Raw genomic sequence first — 20,360 nt, 5'->3', positions numbered from 1 at the left:
ATATGTACAACAACCAAGAGGGAATAATAAGAGTGGACGATCAAGAACGAAGTGCTCGTATTAAGAAGGATGTAAGACAAGGCTGTAGCCTTTCGCCCCTACTCTTCAATCTGTACATCGAGGAAGCAATGATGGAAATAAAAGAAAGGTTCAGGAGTGGAATTAAAATACAAGGTGAAAGGATATGAATGATACGAATCGCAGATGACATGGCTATCCTGAGTGAAAGTGAAGAAGAGTTAAATGATCTGCTGAACGGAATGAACAGTCTAATGAGTACACAGTATGGTTAGAGAGTAAATTTGAGAAAGACGAAGGTAATGAGAAGTAGTAGAAATGAGAACAGCGAGAAACTTAACATCAGGATTGATGGTCACGAAGTCAATGAAGTTAAGGAATTCTGCTACGTAGGCAGTAAAATAACCAGTGACGGACGAAGCAAGGAGGACATCACAAGCAGACTCGCTATGGCAAAAAAGGAATTTCTGGCCAAGAGAAGTCTACTAGTATCAAATACCGGCCTTAATTTGAGGAAGAAATTTCTGAGGATGTACGTCTGGAGTACAGCATTATATGGCAGTGAAACATGGACTGTGGAGAAACCGGAACAGAAGACAATCGAAGCATTTGAGATGTGGTGCTATAGACGAATGTTGAAAATTAGGTGGACTGATAAAGTAAAGAATGAGGAGGTTCTACGCAGAATCGGAGAAGAAAGGAATATGTGGAAAACACTGATAAGGAGAAGGGACAGGATGATAGGACATCTGCTAAGACATGAGGGAATCACATCCATGGTACTAGAGGGAGCTGTAGAGGGCAAAAACTGTAGAGGAAGACAGCGACTGGAATACGTCAAGCAAATAATTGAGGAGGTAGCTTGCAAGTGCTACTCTGAGATGAAGAGGTTAGCACAGGAAAGGAATTCGTGGCGGGCCGCATCAAACCAGTCAGTACACTGATGACCAAAAAAAAAAAATTGCAGGTCATACGTTGCACTCAAATTGTTGGATTGTTCCCTTATTGACAACAGACGTTATTTTAGGTACGAATTTTTTGGTACAACATGACGCAATTATTGACTTTCAAAATTCCTATTTAATGTTAAAGGATGAAAATGTACAACTGGCATTAGAAATTCAGCACGCTTTATCTGCAAATGAACAGGCAATTAATCGAACAGAGGTCTTTTTTAAATCGCGTAACACGGACTGTCATTCCACATTGTTCACAGATATGCACGTACACAACTATAATACACCAGACGAAGTCGATTATGACGTTATGCAAATGATTTCTGATAAAGTAAAACAAAGCAGTGCAAATACAGACGACGAACGTACGCAACTACGCAAAATTCTTTTACAGCAAGCTCCAGTTTTTGACTACATCCCTGGTACTATGTCCGGTTTTATGTATGAATTTCAAGTTAAACAGCACGATACATTTAAAGCCATACATTATCCCATTCCATATATACACAGATAATAAGTTAAGAAAGAATTGCAAGCTATGCTTGAACAAGGTATTATTTAACCGGCAGTAAATCCGTACATAAACCCGCTCCATATTGTTAAGAAAAAGGATGGATCACTTCGCCTCGTACTTGATTCGCATCATGTCAACGACATTATTATTAATGAAACAGACTGCTAACAAACACTAGAAGAACTTTTACAGAAATTTCATGGTACTGCTATTTATTCCACATTAGATTTGAAATCGGGATTTTGGCAAATTCAGCTCCATCCGAACTGTAGAAAGTACACAGCATTTCTCTATTTTGGTGACTGTTATCAGTTTTGCAAATTAGCGTTCGGTTTAACAATTTCTTCAGCAGCATTTATTCGCGGTTTGAATACTATACTTCCGACAGATCACAACATGTAGACGCCATCCTTATCGCAGAAGCTAATTGGTCTGAACACAATTTGATTATGGAACAACTGTTGCAAACTTTTCGTGCACAAAGACTGACAGTTAATCTTAGTAAATCACACTTTGGCAAAACTTCTATAAAATTTCTTCGACATGTAATTTCAGCATAAGGCATTGCTCCTGAGCCGGAAAAACTTCAAGTTTTACGTGACATTACTGTTCCAACGACGAAGAAACAACTACGCAGCTTTCTGGGTTTAATTAACTTTTTCCGTAAATTTATTCATTCCTCTGCTTTAGACACCCCTAGATTATGCCAACTGACGGGTAAAAACGCTGTTTGGTCCTGAGATAGCGAAACACAGTCTGAGTTTGTTAATCTGAAATATGCCTTGTTAAATGCACCACTTTTACCACACCTAGATCGAACCAGAAATTTTTCCATTGCCACCGACAGTTCTAGCACCGCTTTAGGCGTACACATTTTCCGGGAAATTGAAGACGGTACTACAGTAATCAAAATCATCGCTTTTGCAAGTCGAATTCTGTCACCTGCTGAACGCAATTGTTCTGCTATGGGCATTTACCATATTTAGGCAGTTTCTTCATGGAAGACATTCCACCGTTTACACATATCATAGAGCTATACAGTTTTTACTTTCCGCTAAATTTACACACGACAGGTTAAGCAGATGGAAACTTTATTTACAGGAATTTAATTTTACAATCGTTCACATTCCCGGTACACAAAATATTGTAGCAGACGCACTATCCCGCTCTCTCAGCAACAATCAGCAAGACATCGCATCCAACTTCAGCCAAGCAAATTCTAGCGTCATGTATATTCAACAAGTTGCATGTGAAATTTTCATTTCGTCATCATTACGAGACATAGCACCAGAACAAAACAACGACAACGTGTGGAAAGAAATTAAACAACTTTGGCAAGTTAGGAATAACGTTACCATTAGAAACCATTATACTGTACGCATGAACATTCTGTTTCGCCGCTCTCATCCTGACAGCAACAATTGGTTATTATGCATTCCTGACGAACTTGTTAACAAATTAATATGGTATACTCATTTAAGTTACGCACATTACGAAGCCAGAAAATGTATTCCTATACTGAGACAGAACTGTTATTTTGCGAACATGGAGATACGTATTCGACGAGTTTTAGCGACATGTAAAATCTGACAGAAGGCTAAAGCAGACACGACTTCACATATTCCTCCGTTACATCCCATTGTACCCGTTAAATTGAGACATATGGCCGCTGTAGACATTTTTGGTCCGATTCCCAGATCTAATAGAGGTTTTGGTTACATCTTTGTCGCTGTTGAACTAACATCGAAATTTGTTACCTTCACTCCGTTACGCAAAGCTACTGCTAAATCTATTTCGACTGCATTTGTAAAACATTTTCTATTTCATGTAGGGCACGTATTGAAAGTAATATCCGACAATGGACCACAATTTCGATCTGTAATATGGACACGTATGTTACGAGCAAAAAACATTTCTCCGATCTATATATCCAGGTATCACGCTTTTTCGAACGCTTCTGAACGACTGATGAAAGAAAGTATGTAGAATATACTGCCATAAAAGACATATTTATTGGGATACCCACATACTCTCATTCCAGGATGTAATTAACTCCATACCAAATGAATCCACTATGCTATCTCCGACTGTTATATTGAAAAATGTTGAACCACCTAACAAAATTAAAGAATTAGTATCTTTTCCTACATCTCGTCGACTACGCCACCATGAAATAATTGCGTTCAACATCAAACGTGCCGCAGAGCGCCGGAAAAGACAGCAAAATCAGGTTTGTACACGCCGTGACTTTCACATAGGACATAAGATATTAGTACACACACATTATTTATCCAACAGAGGAATGACTTGATGCAGTAAATTTGAGCTTCTATACGCAGGTCCATATAGAATGCGCAGCATTCCTCACCTAAATGTAGTACATGTCGAAACTCTGAGAACCAGAAAAAGCAAAGGCAATCACCATGTCTCCAATATTAAACCCTTTATTGAATGAACATACTTTACGATTTATCACACTGTAATGCCATTTCCTGATATTTATATGACCACTTAAGCAATTATATCTGTGTGACTACTTACTGATGATGATTATGTTTTTTCTTGGCAAGTGCCCGGCAAGGTAAGGTTAGCAGGTCACTTTTCTTGTCGTTACATATCAGACCGTGCACATTTTCCTATTTTTTGTATATGCATGATTGTTTTCCTATAGAAAGTAGAATTTTTCTCTGTATGCACTATGAAATCTTTAAAATGTAACAAACACCAGTTCACTTTGACATTTCTGCCTTATGATACCTCAATATTTTGACTATTCTAGATTTTTTATGTACTACATTATGATATTTTGTGTAAATTTTTTGCACTTAAAAATTGTCTATGTTTTTGACCTAATACGTTTTCTGTCATGCTATGCTGTATGCTTAGTCATGTCACTAGAAACAAGTTTTCATTTAATGGGTATATGATTTAAACGCAAGATATAAATCCTTATTCATTGTTTTCAGAAAGCAATATCGTGTAAAAGAAATAAATTAAACAAACCACAGTAGTTTACTAAGAAATGGAGATTTCACCATCGGAAAGAACGAAAGAAAATGCAATACCTCGTCATGAAGAGTAAATGGATCAGAATTAACAAGCCTTAACAAGAACATAGTATACACACTGTATAATAGCAGTCTTAACTAATTATTTTTCTTTCAGAATACGACGCGATTGAAGCAAGCTGTCAGACAGAACTACATATGTTATTTTTAGTGATGAAATACGCTAGAAGTAATAAACTCTATACTATGAATAGTTGTATGAAGTAAATGGTAATATGTATAATGAAGCGTATTTTTTTTCCAGATGATAATAAAAGATGATGAACAACTATATGAAGAATATGGTAATATGAATAAATGAGTTTTTTTTAAGATGATGATAATGATGAAGTTATGGTAACATGAATAATGAAGTTTTCCTTTGCACATGATGATAATGATGAGGTTTATATATTTTGTATTAGTTAGGAGATGCTATGTAGCTATTTAAGTATTTGTTGCAGTTCCTTTTGACAGTATGTCTTATGTCACATAGTATAATGACTCAATGTTTTGGGAAAGACAGCTAGAGTACATGCATATTAAGTACACGTTTCATTACCTGTTAATTCGAAGTTTACTTCTTTTCAGCATAATATGAATACATTTCTTCTTTCAGCTCAATAATCCACTTTGTATTTTTTCCAGGAGAAGCTTTTCATGATTCTAATATGTTATAAGCACTTAATTATCAAATCTGTTATAGTACTTGTATTTTTACCCAGTTGTGTCTATCATTTATGAATGTGATCACAAATACTGTACTTGTTTCATAACCTTGCTACAGCTGACTCATGACGAATGATGGTATTAATCGTTATTTCCAGCAATAAGTCAAAAACAAAAGTTTTCATACCCCAGTAATTAATCGTCGATCCCAACGCAACGCATTGCTAGCACAAAAAAAAAAAAAACCAGTCGCAACTATTACCAGTATACAACTAAAAAATTCTATCAGTTTAAGGTATATTTTTAGTCGTAAATATAAAGCATGTTTTTCTGTGTGTGATTCCATTATGTCTATGTATTATTGGACTACCAACCTTGAGTAATAGTTAACAATGTCTTACATTTTAAATATGTCTTATGTCACTTACATGATATCATATATAAACACCAGTAGCTTGCTGCTACACTCACTAACTCCTGTTTTGAATGATGACTTGTGAATAATACTGAATAATCTTTTGTAAAACCATATGAATACTTTGTAACTGGCCAATGAGTGCCAATAATTACGGCAATCAGATGAGTTATGAATAGTGTTTTGTAATACTCAATACTTACTACATGTTTAGTAACTGGCCAATGAATGCCACTGATTACTGTAATGAGATGTCTGATGATGCCAATGATTACTGTAATGAGATGACATGATGCCAATAATTGCTGTAAAGGGATGAGTTATGAATGATGTTTTGTAATACTGCATAGATGGTATGCCAATGATTATTATAATGAGATGACTTGTGCATAAACGCTATTCCAATGATTACTGTAGTGAGATGACTTATGCAGAAATGCTATACCAATGATAACTGTAATTACATGACTTATGCATAAATGCTATGCCAATGATTACTGTAATGAGATGACTTATGAATGACACTTTCTAACACTGCATAAATGAATGTCAATAATTACTGTAATGAGAAGACCTATGATGCCAATAATTAGTGTAATTAGATGACTTATAATTAATGTTCTGTAATACTCCATACATAGTACATAAATGTTTAGTAAATGGCCAATGAGTGCCAATAATTATTCAGATCGGTTGATACACTAATGTACTTCTGGATGATGACCAGCATACGACTTAATGTCCTTCACCTTCTGACCTAATTACCAGCAATTACTGCAATATTCGTATGTCTGGTCCATCCTCATGATCACGGAGCACTAGATTTGCTTTCTGCACTAATTCTACGTTGACGTAAGAGTATGGATTCTACAAGAACGTGGTGTTGACATATCAAGCTGTTTACCACCTTGAACGATGGAGATGTCATTATGGTCCTGCTGTTCGGTGTACCTAATGTACTACCAAAATGATAACATAGGACAGTAACCCTAGCATTACCAACGTATTTTTTGTTACATGTAATACCAACGGGGGGGCCTCAAAGGCCCATAAAGAATACCACAATTTATTTTATCATAAATCAAGTTTATTTACTTCTGATACCTCTAATAACAATTCAAAATGCTTAGACATTGTTTTTGTATACTGGATAATAAAAGATGTTATTATAATAGGAATAAAATGAACAAATCACGAGATTCAGTTTATATATTTTTTGGAATAATGTTTCAAAATAGTGTTTTCTTATAAAAACGACTTTTTTAATTCGATACACTACATGAAGCAAACAAAATTTACTGTCTCATTCTGCAACGCATTTTTCACACAACACTGTCTTCCTGCAGTGTTTCCCACAGACATGTTTGTGGCACTGAGAGCAGGTAACAGTTGACTTTCCCAGCTTGTTGTACTTGATCTTTTTAGATGCAGCTTCTTGGCAGCATAGGTGGCACCGTCCACGTGTTCCTGGTTCTGCTGTTGAGGATGATGGTTCTACAGAGCAGCTGAGCTTCCGTTGTGTGATGCTTTCCATTGCCATTATTACTGGCTTCTGAAGTCCATACAAATTTTGTGCCCGTTTATCTACTTGAGATCTTATTAGTTCGAGACCTAAGTTAGTGATAAAAACTCTTCTGCGGTTTAGCAAATTCTTTTTCCAATTCGGAAAGTTGAGGAGGAAGAGTGAATATGCATTTATTGCTGCTATGTCAATGAGTGTGTAGAAGAGGGACAAAGGCCATCTTCTTGTTCCTCTCTTTGTGCTGTAGTGTCTTGCCATCTGGTCTATGGTGTCCACGCCTCCCTTTGTAGAATTATAAAAAAGATTTATGTTAGTCTTTTTTGAGTCTTCATTCAACACCCCTTCTGAGTGATAAGTTGAAAGCATCAACAGCAGTCGTTTTGGCTTCTCGCGGACTAGCGTTGATGCAAGAGTAACTGGTGGCCTCTGTGTCAGTATAAGCAAAGATGGAAGAGTGTAAACTGCGGCCAGTTGTAGTCTTCAGCTCTTCAGGTATGTGTCGTCTGTTAGACTGTAGGGTGCCAACAAGTGTGAGGTGAAAATCATTCCATAGAGTCTCAGCAAGCTCCACTGAAGTATAGTACCGATCTGTGGTAACATTACGGCCTGATTTTTCAATAGGTTTTATTAGTCTCTTTACAATTTCCATCGGTCCATTTGAATGCTGTGTATTTCCTGACTTGCCTGTATAGATGTCCATGCTGATCACATATCTAGTCTCAGAATCAGACAGCATTCGAATTAGAATGCCGTATTTTCCAGGTTTTTCTTTTAGAAACACCTTGAATGGACAGCGGCCACGGAACAAAGACAACATCTCATCCACTGTTGTATGTAGACCAGGAATGAAATACAATGGAAGTGAAGAATTGAAGCTTTCAAAAATTTCCCACATTGGAGCAAACTTGTCAGTCTGGCGACGAATTTCTCTTGTGTTCTTATCATCAAACCTCAATATTTTAGTCAATTCGAAAAATCGGGTCCGACTCATTGATCCATAGTCCACTTGTCGGCCCTGAAGCAAAGACCATAAATCTTGGACAGGTATCTTATTGTCATGATTTGAACCCATGATTAGCAAGAGTCCTATATAACAAAATAACTCATCTTCATCTGTGTGCTGAATACCTAGTCGAGAAGCCTCTTCATTTGAGTGTAGTTTTATTAGATTCATAATTTGAGGTGTAAAAAAGAGCTCTATAGCCTCTTTCAGAGACGCAATTCTTCCTTGTTGTCCTAGCCCCATTCTTTCTCGCACTATATTTTGTACAGAACGCCGATATTGTCGAGATGGCTTCGTAATATACTCTCGTCCACTTTTTGCAATGAATTTATCACATTCCGTATCTTTATCATCTGGAGGATTGGCTTCAACCTCATCTTCATTCTCAGACGATGAATCAGTTCTAATTTCTTCCACATCATCATCCACTTCACTTTCCTCTAAATCTGATTCGTTCAAAACTTCTTCTAGCACTCTTTCAATGGAACTATCACGTAAACGATGTCTACTCATGTTGCTGGTTCAACAGCAGCAGAAACACTGAAAATAACAATGGTCCGCTTCATAATAATATGTCTGAAGGCAACAATGCCAAAATTCGTTTCATGGTAAGAATTTGAAACGAGAGACTCAACCTCGTAAATCTTTCCTTGCTATTACCAACGGGTGGGCTTCTAAGGCCCACAGAGAATTAAATCAAGTAAATGAATTTTAATTACATTTTTATTCCGAAATTCTGTAATGACTCAATAGTACATTCAATAACGAACAATTACCTTTGCTTTCAAGTTCATATATCAAAGGGTGTGGATACAACATAGATAAACTGAGTCAGTGGGCCTAAGAGGCCCCCCCGTTGGTAATGCTAGGGTTAATACAACATTTCAGTGTCTTGGCTACACTGATAAATACTTTGGGAAGAGAACTTCAGATTGTCTCACTTGGTGTTGTGCTTGTGTAGAAAGATATGGACTTTTAGTGCAGCTACGTGCAACCCACTGTGCTACAACCATGATGCTATCCTTCCCATTCCCTTCCTACTTCTTGTAAAATGTTAGAGACTTATACAGTGCGTATGCACTTTATTTCATTTCCTGATGTATTCAGTTCTTGTAAAAATGCTAAAGACTTTTACAGTGCGAGTGCACTTTATTTCACTCCCTGATATATTTAATTCGTGTAAAAATACTAAAGACTTGTACGGTGCGAGTGCACTTTATTTGATTTGATAATGTATTCAGTTCTTGTAAAAAATGCTTAAGACATATGCAGTGTGTGTGCACTTCATTTCATTTGTTCATGTGATCAGTTCATGTAAAAATGCTAAAGACTTCTACAGTGCATGCGCACTTTATGTCATTTGTTAATATATTTTGTACTCATTGCGTATACTTTTTTCATTTCTCAACATATTCAGTACACAGTGCGTGTGCACTCTATTTCATTTCTTACTATGTTCTGTACTTATATTATTTATCAATAATGTTATATATATATATATGTATATACTCTATGACTGTAGACTTAGTAAACTAAATAGATTATAAAAAAAATTTGTTGCTCATGGCAGGTCCAGTTGACTCACCATCGCTGCCAAATTTTGCCCCCGCCCCCCTCCCCCAGTGGAGGGTTATGTAAGAGGTCCATGATTAAGGAATTTCTTGCTAGCGCATTCGACCAGATGTAATTTCGATGGATTGCTCGCGCTGCCTGCGATATGTAAGCTATAAGAGAATCTCAGACCAAAGAGCAGTGTTGACTGCAGTAGGAACTGTGTAGCAGTAGGCGTAAGTAGTTGCTATCAGTTGTGTGTGGAGTTGGCTGGGTCGGTCCTGGGGAGCGATGGCGGAGCCTGAGCGTTGTAGTATAAGGTAAAAGCAGCCTCGCGCATATGTAGTATTGTTATATCAAGTCCCATGTAAATGTTTAAAAAAAATCTCTTAATAATAAACTTTCTCATAAAAAGTAACTTTTGACAATCATTCATTTCAGTTTAAAGAATTTATTAATTTCTCCAATCCTTGGTCATCCTGATAATTGAAAAGAAAAATCAGTTGTTTCTTTTTATACATGACAAATCTATTGGCCAGCACTGCACTCGGCTGTGCCAAAATAATTTCTTATAGGAGCAGATATATATGCGTTATCCGGCGACCTTACTGAAGTAAGACTTTTCAATTTATTCAGAATGATCTTTCAGGGCCATGACGCAACACTGCTGACGTCCTAAATTTACCAGTTTAAATTCACAGTCAGGTATTGAAAGGTTATAAGTGAGCCACAATTTTTTATTGAGAGATTAGTCACATTTTACTATTGATAGGTTACTGTTGGGAGGTTTCGGAACTTTTACTGTTGGGAGGTTACACTAAATGTGAATATTATTCATATTATTTATCTCTGGGGAGGTTACAAAGTCACTAGTTCAGTTTGTCTTGATCCTTCATACGCTTAGCTAGATCATTAAAATTTGGAATCCCAAGATGTTTCGAGATAGATTCTGCTACCAACGTGGTAATTTTACGAAGACGAGAGCAAAAATCTACTCCGTTCTAGCATCTCGTAAGATGTGTACAGCCCTGTAAAGCGCACTTTGGCCACCTGTACAGTGCAGGGCATCGGTTATATTCATAACAGATTTCACACGCTGAAAGAGAAGTTGTAGATTCAGATTTTTCAACTGAGGAGGGAGAACTTTGGCATCCTAAGTAGGAAGATTGTGAGGACCTGATCGGAGACTTTGGTCCTACCAAATCTCATGCTGAGCTTGTGATATCAAGATGAATCAGTGGAACTTGTAGATGAAAGGGTGCAAGTATTGGAACAGCGTCTTAAAGCATTTTCCAGCTTTTTCTCCTCGTTAAAATGACCTGCGCATCTGACCCGATGTGACTCTTCTGTTTGACTTGGTCAAATTACAGTCCAAACTAGTGGCGCGTTTTCGTTGACAACTCATCAAAGTGCCTCAGAGTTGTTTTTTCGTACACTCATTTTATGGCTCATTTATTTTATTTTAACGAACTGTACAAAAGTGCCAGGTATTTGTTATAATCTTTGAAATATGGTCAATATGGCTGGGAATTAATGGTGGGAATTCGGATTGGCCTCAAAAGTGGTTTTGCTACGTTTCTCTGGTTTCCTTGTTTTGGGATGGCAGAGACTGGCCACCGAGAAATAAATTCCGCGTATGAAAGAATAATGTCAATTGGGAACCACTGGTAGATCCAAAAGAACTGTTGATGAATCCGTCACACTTAAATTTGGGCGTAATCAAGCGGTTTATTGGAGGCCTGACGTCGGTGTCGGCGGCCTTCAGATACCTCCTTGGAGTCTTTCTCAAACTGAGGCAAAGTTAAAAGCCGACGTTTTTGTGGCACAATAGATAAAGAAGTCCTTGCCATACTGGAAATTTCCAAGGACGAACAGCGAGGAGGAGATAGTTGTTGTAAATTACCTTGTCGCCGTCGTTTGGGCTGTTACAAGGGCGAGAACTATGTGGAACTGTTCAAGGCTACTGTGAAGAACATTGGCTTGGTGAGACGCACGATCTCTTCCAGGCTGCATGCTACTGACGGTTATGTAGAGAACGTGGCGTCGTTGTCGGAAGCGCAAAGTGAACCCTTGTAAAGGTATACAGAAATTTGAACATCGCTACCAGAGACAGTGTAATGAAAACTTATTGGTAAACTACCTCTGGAGACAGATTCGGAAAGGGGTCTAGAACAGAGCCCAAAGTCTCAAAAACTTGCTGAATTCTAACTTACATGTGTCCACGTTTCATTATGTATTCTGGTGAAATTTAATAAGTACGATGATATTTGACACAGGGAAAACAAAAATTTCCCAGCTTTCCCGATTGGAAGCGGGTAACTTTCAAAACATTACTGGATTATTCTTAAAACCAAAGTTTGAGATTAGTAATTGGTATTTTTTACTCTTCTGAGACGTAAGGAGCTAGAGAATAAAATTTACAACGCAAAGAAATAAATTGCGACACAATGTCTTAACTTATTTCAATATCAACGTGATGACAAAACGTACAAGTACAATTTCGGAGGCGACATTTTAGTAAATATTTGTTCAATCAACATTTTTGTGAAACAGATCAACCGATACTCCTTGATAACTCATTTCTCTAGCAGAAAGCAGGAAAGTAAAAAGCTGTGAGATATTTATGGAGGCAAACAACGTATATGAAATAGACAGGAGGCGGAGTATGCATTTCAGTCGACAAAAATTGAGCCTGACTGAGAATTCATCTGGATGCGTGCAACAGGTCTTGCTAAACTCAGTTATTAGATAATTTTGCAGTCCGATAGTTTAAGAATCACTTAAAGTAAGTTTACACTTAGTAACGCAGAAATACCAAGATGACACAATATTACTTCGAGGCAAATTTAACCTATTGAGTATAGACTGAGATATCTATGGATTAATTTCAGGTTGTTCAGACAGGTAGTCTCCTGAAATGCTATTGAAAGCGTTTCGCGAAAATTGTATGATCAGCCAGTTCGGCAGCTCTCGCGCAGTGGAAATATTTTACACATTGTAGCTACAAACATGCATTCTTATCGACAGTGTCGGTATAGCTACAGGATGGTTTTATTCATTGTGGTTTCATAACAAAATTCGAAAAATGATGATGAAGCAAAGACTGCTGCACTCCCGTTTCAAAAAAGAACGCACAAATGACGACAGGTAAAATTTAGTAGATATTGGAGCGCATGTAAAACTTAGCAAAAGGTCTTTCCGAGAATCCGAGAAAATTCTTGTTCTATGTAAAATCGCTAAGCGGCGCGAAGCTTCCGTCCACTCAGTCGTTAACCAGTCGCGGGTGGCAACAGAAAACAACAAAAGGAGCGCTGCAGTTTAAAGAAAAATGTCATTAACACAGAAGGATCGCACAAAAGCACAATCGTCTGCTCGTCGTAAAGACATCCATAGGGAGGAAATAGTAATAGGCGTACCTGGCTTAGAAAGCAAGTCACAGAGTTGAAAATAATGAGTCGCGAGGACCAGAAGTTCCATGCGGCTTTTCGCGGATGAAGCTGTAGTATACAGAGAAGTTGAAGCATTAGAAAATTTCAGCGAAGTGCAGTAAGATCTGCAGCGGATAGGCACTTGGTGCATGGAGTGGCAACTGACCCTTAACATAGACAAATGTAATGTATTGCGAATACATAGTAAGAAGGATCCCTTCTTGTATGATTACATGACAGCGGAACAAACACTGGTAGCAGTTACTTCCGTAAAATATCTGGGAGTATGCTTACGGAACGATTTGAAGTGGAACGATCATATAAAATTAATTGTTGGTAAGGCGGGTGCCAGGTTGAGATTCATTGGGAGGGTCCTTAGAAAATTTAGTCCATCAACAAAGGAGGTGGCTTACACAACACTCGTTCGACCTATACTTGAGTATTGCTCATCAGTGTGGGATCCGTAGCAGGTCGAGTTGTCAGAGGAGATAGAGAAGATCCAAAGAAGAGCGGTGCGTTTCGTCACAGGGTTATTTGGTAAGCGTGATACCGTTACGGAGATGTTTAGCTAAATCAAGTGGCAGACTGTGCAAGAGAGGCGCTCTGCATCGCGGTGTAGCTTGCTGTCCAGGTTTCGAGAGGGTGCGTTTCTGGATCAGGCATCGAATATATTGCTTTCCCCCTACTTATACCTCCCGTGGAGAACACGAATGTAAAATAAGAGAGATTAGAGCGCGCACGGAGGCTTTCCGGCAGTCGTTCTTTCCGCGAACCATACGCGACTGGAACAGAAAAGGGAGGTAATGACAGTGGCACGTAAAGTGCCCTCTGCCACACACCTTTGCGTGGCTATCGGAGTATAAATGTAGATGTAGATGGAATCCGAAATCGGTTTTGCAGAGAGTGCTCCACGGCAGCGGTCCCTCAGCGAGATTGCATTTATTGCAATTTTCTCGCCCAGCGTAAAGTTCCAACCGTATTTGACCCTTGTGCATGAAGGTGTAAAAGAACGGACGAGCAAAATTACAGACCAACATCCTTGAAAGTGGTTTGCAGTAGAATATTTGAACAGATTCTCAGTTCGAACGTGATAATTTTTCCTTGAGACAGAAAAGCTCCTGTTCTCAATTTAACACAGATTTAGAAAGAATCGATCGTGCGAAAGTCAGCTTGCCCCTTTCCTCACATGATCTCCTACGAATAATGGATACAGGGCAATAGGCAGGTTTCATATTCCTAGATTTCCGGAAAGCATTTGACGCGGTATCCCCGCCTATTAACAAAGATGCGAGCATACAGAAGAGGTTCCCAGACATGTGAGAGGCTTGAAAACGCATTAAGTAACAAAGCCTAGTACGTTTTCTTTGACAGCGAGTGTTCTTCAGAAACGAGAGCATCGTCAGGTCTGCACCAGGGAAGTGTGATAGGACCGCTCTTAATTTCAGTGTACATAAACAATCTGATGAACAGGGTGAACAGTACTCTGCAGCTGTTTACTGATGATGCTGTGGTATGCGGAAGGGTAACGTCGTTGACTGAGGATACAAGATGACTTAGACAAAATTCTAATTGGTGAGATGACAGACACCTTGCTCTTAACTTAGGAAAAAAAAGTTAATGTAGGTGAGTAGGCAAAATAATCACGTAGTGTTCGAATACAGCATTAGAAATCTGTCAGTACTGCTTTACGCACGCACATCAAATGGTTCAAATGGCTCTGAGCGCTATGGGACTTAACATCTGAGGTCATCAGTCCCCTAGACTTAGAACTACTTAAACCTAACTGACCTAAGGTCATGACACGCATCCATGCTCGAGGCAGGATTCGAACCTGCGACCGTAGCAGCGGCGCGGTTTCGGACTGAAGTGCCTAGAGCCGCTGGGCCACAACGACCGGCGCACGCACATCGATTAAATATCTGGTTGTAACGTTGTAAAGCGATATGAAATGGAATAAGTACGTATGGACAATAGCAGGTAAGACGAATGGCCGATTTCGGTTCATAGATAGAATTTTAGGAAAATGTGGTTCATCTGAAAAGGGCACGTCTATTAATTTGGGTCGAAGGGTGGGAAAGGATTCAGAAAAATCACACCAAATTTCGTTTGAATGTATGGGGGTGAGGTGTAATGAAAATCTCAAAACGTTTTAATTCATAGAACTTACCTAGATATAGTGGATCAGATTTTGTTTTACAAATTTAATCCGTAAGCTTGACAATATTACAGTGACCACCAGTTTATTTGGCCTCTTTGAAACGAATTGAATGGTTTACACTTGTGCATGCCCGGCTTTTCCCATTTTGAAACAAATGCTGTACAAGTGGCGGATTTCATTCGGGCGCCGCGGCAGTAGAGATGAATGCGTGTCAGTGAGTCTGCCGTGATATTCTGGAACGCATAAAAAGCCGATTTTATTCTGTTCAACACAAATTTCTACATCTACGTCTTCATGAATACTCTGCAAATCACACTTCAATGCCTGGCAGAGGGTTCATCGAACCACCTTCACAATTCTCTATTGTTCCAATCTCGTATAGCGCTCGGAAAGAATGAATGCCTAAATCTTTCCGTGCGAGCTCTGATTTCACTTAGTTTATCATGGTGCTCGTTTCTCCCCATGTAGGTCTACGTTAACAAAATATTTTCTCGTTCAGAGGAGAAAGTTTGGAATTTCGTGAGAAGATACCTCTGCAACGTAAAGCGCCTTTGTTTTAATTATGTCAATCCCAAATCCTGAATCATTTCAGTGATACTCTCTTCCCTATTTCGCGATAATACAAAAAGTGAACTTTTTCAATGTACTCCGTCAATCCTATCTAGTAAGGATCCCACATCGCGCAGCAGGACGGATAAGCATAGTGTAGACGGTCTATTTAGTACATCTGTTACATTTTCTAAGTGTCCTGTCATTAATATGCAGTCTGGTTAGCCTTCCTAACAACAATTTCTATGTGCCCCTTCCAATTTAAGTTGTTCGTAACTGTAATTCATAGGTACGAGGGCAGTTCAATAAGTAATGCAACACTTTTTTTTCTCGGCCAATTTTGGTTGAAAAAACCGGAAATTTCTTGTGGAATATTTTCAAAAATTCCCGCTTCGTCTCGTATAGTTTCATTGACTCTCGACAGGTGGCAGCGCTGTTAAAATGGCGTCTGTAACGGATGTGCGTTGCAAACAACGGGCAGTGATCGAGTTTCTTTTGGCGGAAAACCAGGGCATCTCAGATATTCATAGGCGCTTGCAGAATGTCTACGGTGACCTGGCAGTGGACAAAAGCACGGTGAGTCGTTGGGCAAAGCGTGTGTCATCATCGCCGCAAGGTCAAGCAAGACTGTCTGATCTGCCGCGTGCGGGCCGGCCGTGCACAGCTGTGACTCCTGCAATGGCGGAGCGTGCGAACACACTCGTTCGAGATGATCGATGGATCACCATCAAACAACTCAGTGCCCAACTTGACATCTCTGTTGGTAGTGCTGTCACAATTGTTCACCAGTTGGGATATTCAAAGGTTTGTTCCCGCTGGGTCCCTCGTTGTCTAACCGAACACCATAAAGAGCAAAGGAGAACCATCTGTGCGGAATTGCTTGCTCGTCATGTGGCTGAGGGTGACAACTTCTTGTCAAAGATTGTTACAGGCGATGAAACATGGGTTCATCACTTCGAACCTGAAACAAAACGGCAATCAATGGAGTGGCGCCACACCCACTCCCCTACCAAGAAAAAGTTTAAAGCCATACCCTCAGCCGGTAAAGTCATGGTTACAGTCTTCTGGGACGCTGAAGGGGTTATTCTGTTCATGTCCTTCCCCATGGTCAAACGATCAACTCTGAAGTGTATTGTGCTACTCTTCAGAAATTGAAGAAACGACTTCATGACAACACAAGACCTCACACAAGTCTTCGCACCCGAGAGGAGCTCACAAAACTTCAGTGACTGTTCTTCCTCATGCACCCTACAGCTCCGATCTCGCACCGTCTGATTTCCATATGTTTGGCCCAATGAAGTACGCAATCCGTGGGAGGCACTACTCGGATGATGAAGAAGTTATTGATGCAGTACGACGTTGGCTCCGACATCGACCAGTGGAATGGTACCGTGCAGGCATACAGGCCCTCATTTCAAGGTGGCATAAGGCCGTAGCACTGAATGGAGATTACGTTGAAAAATAGTGTTGTGTAGCTAAAAGATTGGGGAATAACCTGGTGTATTTCAATGCTGAATAAAACAACCCCTGTTTCAGAAAAAAAATGTGTTGCATTACTTATTGAACTGCCCTCGTATTTAGTTCAATTTACGACCTTTATATTTTATTGATTTATCGTGTACCGGAAGTTTAACGGATTCTTTTTAGCACTCTTTTGGATGACCTCACACTTTTTGTTATTTAGGGTCAATAGTCAATTTTCACACCCTTCATTTGTATCAGAACTTTTACAGTGCGTTTGTTAAAGAGCATGCCTACGAGATGAAACACACGTGCTAGTAAGTTGATCGTTTGTGGGAGAAAGCACAGCTGAATGTCACCAAGAAGAATTTTCATAAAATGGTTCAAATGGCTCTGAACACTATGGGACTTAACATCGGAGGTCATCAGTCATCTAGGACTTAGAACTACTTAAACCTAACTAACCTAACGACAGCACACACATCCATGCCCGAGGCAGGATTCGAACCTGCGACCGTAGCGGTCGCGCGGTTCCAGACTGAAGCGCCTAGAACCTTTCGGCCACACCGGCCGGCAGAGTTTTCATAGAGATCGTTCAAATCAAGATATAGAAAAGCTACAGAATCATACAGATTAAAACAAGGTAAAAACAATGTTATTTCTCATCTGCAAAGTAGCTAAAGGATTAATAAGAGCTGATGTGTAGCGCAATATTACAACAAAATGTCAATATTTCAGGAATCCGTAAAAATAGTTGATCCTGTTTTCTTGAAGCCTATTTGTAAGAATATTTCTGTCTGTTTTTCCATCCGAATACTAGTTAGGGCTGGTATGTTTAAGATAAAGTGCTTTTAATCACGCATTATAAGAAATGTTTATATACTTTCTAAATAATACATGTTTTTATTAAAGTGTTCTAATCAAAGTTCCATTAAGTTTCGGGTGTGCAGCGGCTGCACACCCGAAACTTTTGGAGCTGTTCTAATCAATGTTTAAAACAAATTTTAAAAATCTCATTTATAGGATTTTTACACAACTTTTGGGGCAAACGTCATATCGTGGGGAGGGCACGTCCCACCACCTCTCACTAGATCTCAGCAATGGAACAGGGGGAGTCCAGGTTCATGAAATAAACTTCATCTAACGAACGGACTTCTCGAAAGGACTCCGGAAAGAGAACACTAGTGCGATCCATTCTTGAGTGCTGTACGAGTGTTTGTGATTCTCACCAGGTCGGACTAGAGAAATACATCAAAACAATCAGTTGCATGCTGCTAGATTTGTTACCGGTAGATTCAATCATCGGGTGAGTGCTACAAAAATGTTTCAGGAACTCATATGAGGTTCCCTGGAGGAAAGACGACTATCGTTTCGCGTAACACTACCGTGAAAATCTAAAGAACCGGAATTTGAAGCTGATTGCACAGTGATTCTACCGCCACCGACGTACTTTTCGTATAAGGACAGCTCAGATAAGACATATTAGGGCTCGTTTTCCCATCGCTCTGTTTGATTTTGGAACAGGAAAGGAAAACGGCTATCAGTGGTACAAGCTATCCTTCGCCGTGCAACATACGATGGCTGGACAAACAGTTACAGTACAGCAGAAATCACTCCGTTCCCTATAACAATAACTTATTTCTATCAGAGAAGGAGCTGAAACACTAGTTTCTTCATCAAAACAAAGCTAATCCCTCACTATTTTTCAGAGAGTAGCAACGCAAGTCAAATGGACAGACTGTGAAGAAGGACGTACCTTAACGCTGGTTGGTTTGGAACACCTCTTGTGTAGACCTGCCTACAGCAGGGCGCGTCGACCTGTCCATATATACTGCCAAACTCGCTGCTGGATGACCATCTTCACAGCAAGGGTATTACCGGTTTTCTTATCATGCGTGATAACGAGCTGTCATGGTGCCCTGTAATTATAACTGTTAAGACTTGTTGTTCTTGAGGAAGGAGTGGCTATAATTATGTGAGTGATGGGATGGCGTACGATACTTGCGCAAAGATACTATATTTAGACCGACACTTTTCCTCTATGCAAATATCCGCAGTACGAAAAGCTATCTCAATACTGAAAGGAGCTTGCAGGTTTCTCGGAACGAATGCCTCGCTATATTGCAGAGCCTTACTGATACCTGACGTTCATGATCAATTTTTATAACGACTATACCCCCTTTAGTTTACATAAGATCCACTAAACGGTCATATGAACTGGTTTCTGCGATATATCTGAGTGTACGGATATCATTTTTCTTTTAGGTTTCTCTTGTCTTCAGTGCCGACTTTAAGATTCTATGCACTGTGAATGGCTGCCTGTATTTTGCGTTAATTACTGTGTTCGTGCATATCAACTTCCGGTGTGAGTTAAAACACGTTATTTATTCTTACGATTCGCAAAATTATCCAATCGCGTCTGTGTATTTAAAAATTTAATACAGCTAACAACAGACGCTAATCTTTCAGACCACATGCTCTTTGAGGAGAGCACACACACTATCACATTTGTAATACGCAGGAGACGTCAGAGTAAGAGCAGATTAATGGAAACACTTTTCAGACTCTCGCCTCCAGCCACTCCTGAATAGAGTTTAATATAGTGTCTGATTCCATTTTGCAATCATAGCATTTGCTTTAGTTGTGCAGCAATCTATTTCTGACACTACAAAAATTACTCGGGATATCGGTTGTTCCAAATGTAAAATGCTGTTGCAGGGTACAGCATTGTCATGTACCTAGGAAAAAATATGCTACCCAAATTCAATAGTTTATGTGTTGCGTTATTAATCTGATACATACCATAGGTGAAGTGATAAGGTTAGGAATGGGGAGGTTCTCCGCAGAATGGGGGAGGAAAGGAATATATGGATAACATTGACAAAGAGAAGGGACGGATGACGTCTGTTAAGACAGCAAGGAATAACTTCCATGGCAGCAGAGGGACCTGTAGATGGCAAAAACTGTATAGGAATATACAGATTGGAATATATCCAGAAAATAACTGAGGACGTAGAATGCAAGTGCTTCTCTGAGATGTAAAGCTTGCCACGGGAGAGGAATTCGTTC

At 39.3% G+C, this 20,360-nt stretch overlaps 1 protein-coding gene across 1 annotated transcript in view; it reads right to left on the bottom strand.

Moving 5' to 3' along the window:
• LOC126259377 (glucose dehydrogenase [FAD, quinone]-like) overlaps positions 1-19,141 on the bottom strand; it is a 71,727-nt gene extending 52,586 nt beyond the window's left edge. The window contains exon 1 of the mRNA XM_049956127.1: positions 19,048-19,141. The gene's annotated coding sequence lies outside the window, so the exon portion shown is untranslated. The remainder of the gene's footprint in view (positions 1-19,047) is intronic.
• Positions 19,142-20,360: the final 1,219 nt, after the last annotated feature.

Source organism: Schistocerca nitens, chromosome 5 (genome assembly GCF_023898315.1).
Source record: "Schistocerca nitens isolate TAMUIC-IGC-003100 chromosome 5, iqSchNite1.1, whole genome shotgun sequence".
In the NCBI taxonomy this organism is placed as follows: domain Eukaryota; kingdom Metazoa; phylum Arthropoda; class Insecta; order Orthoptera; family Acrididae; genus Schistocerca; species Schistocerca nitens.
This window is presented reverse-complemented; position numbering and strand designations above follow the sequence as displayed.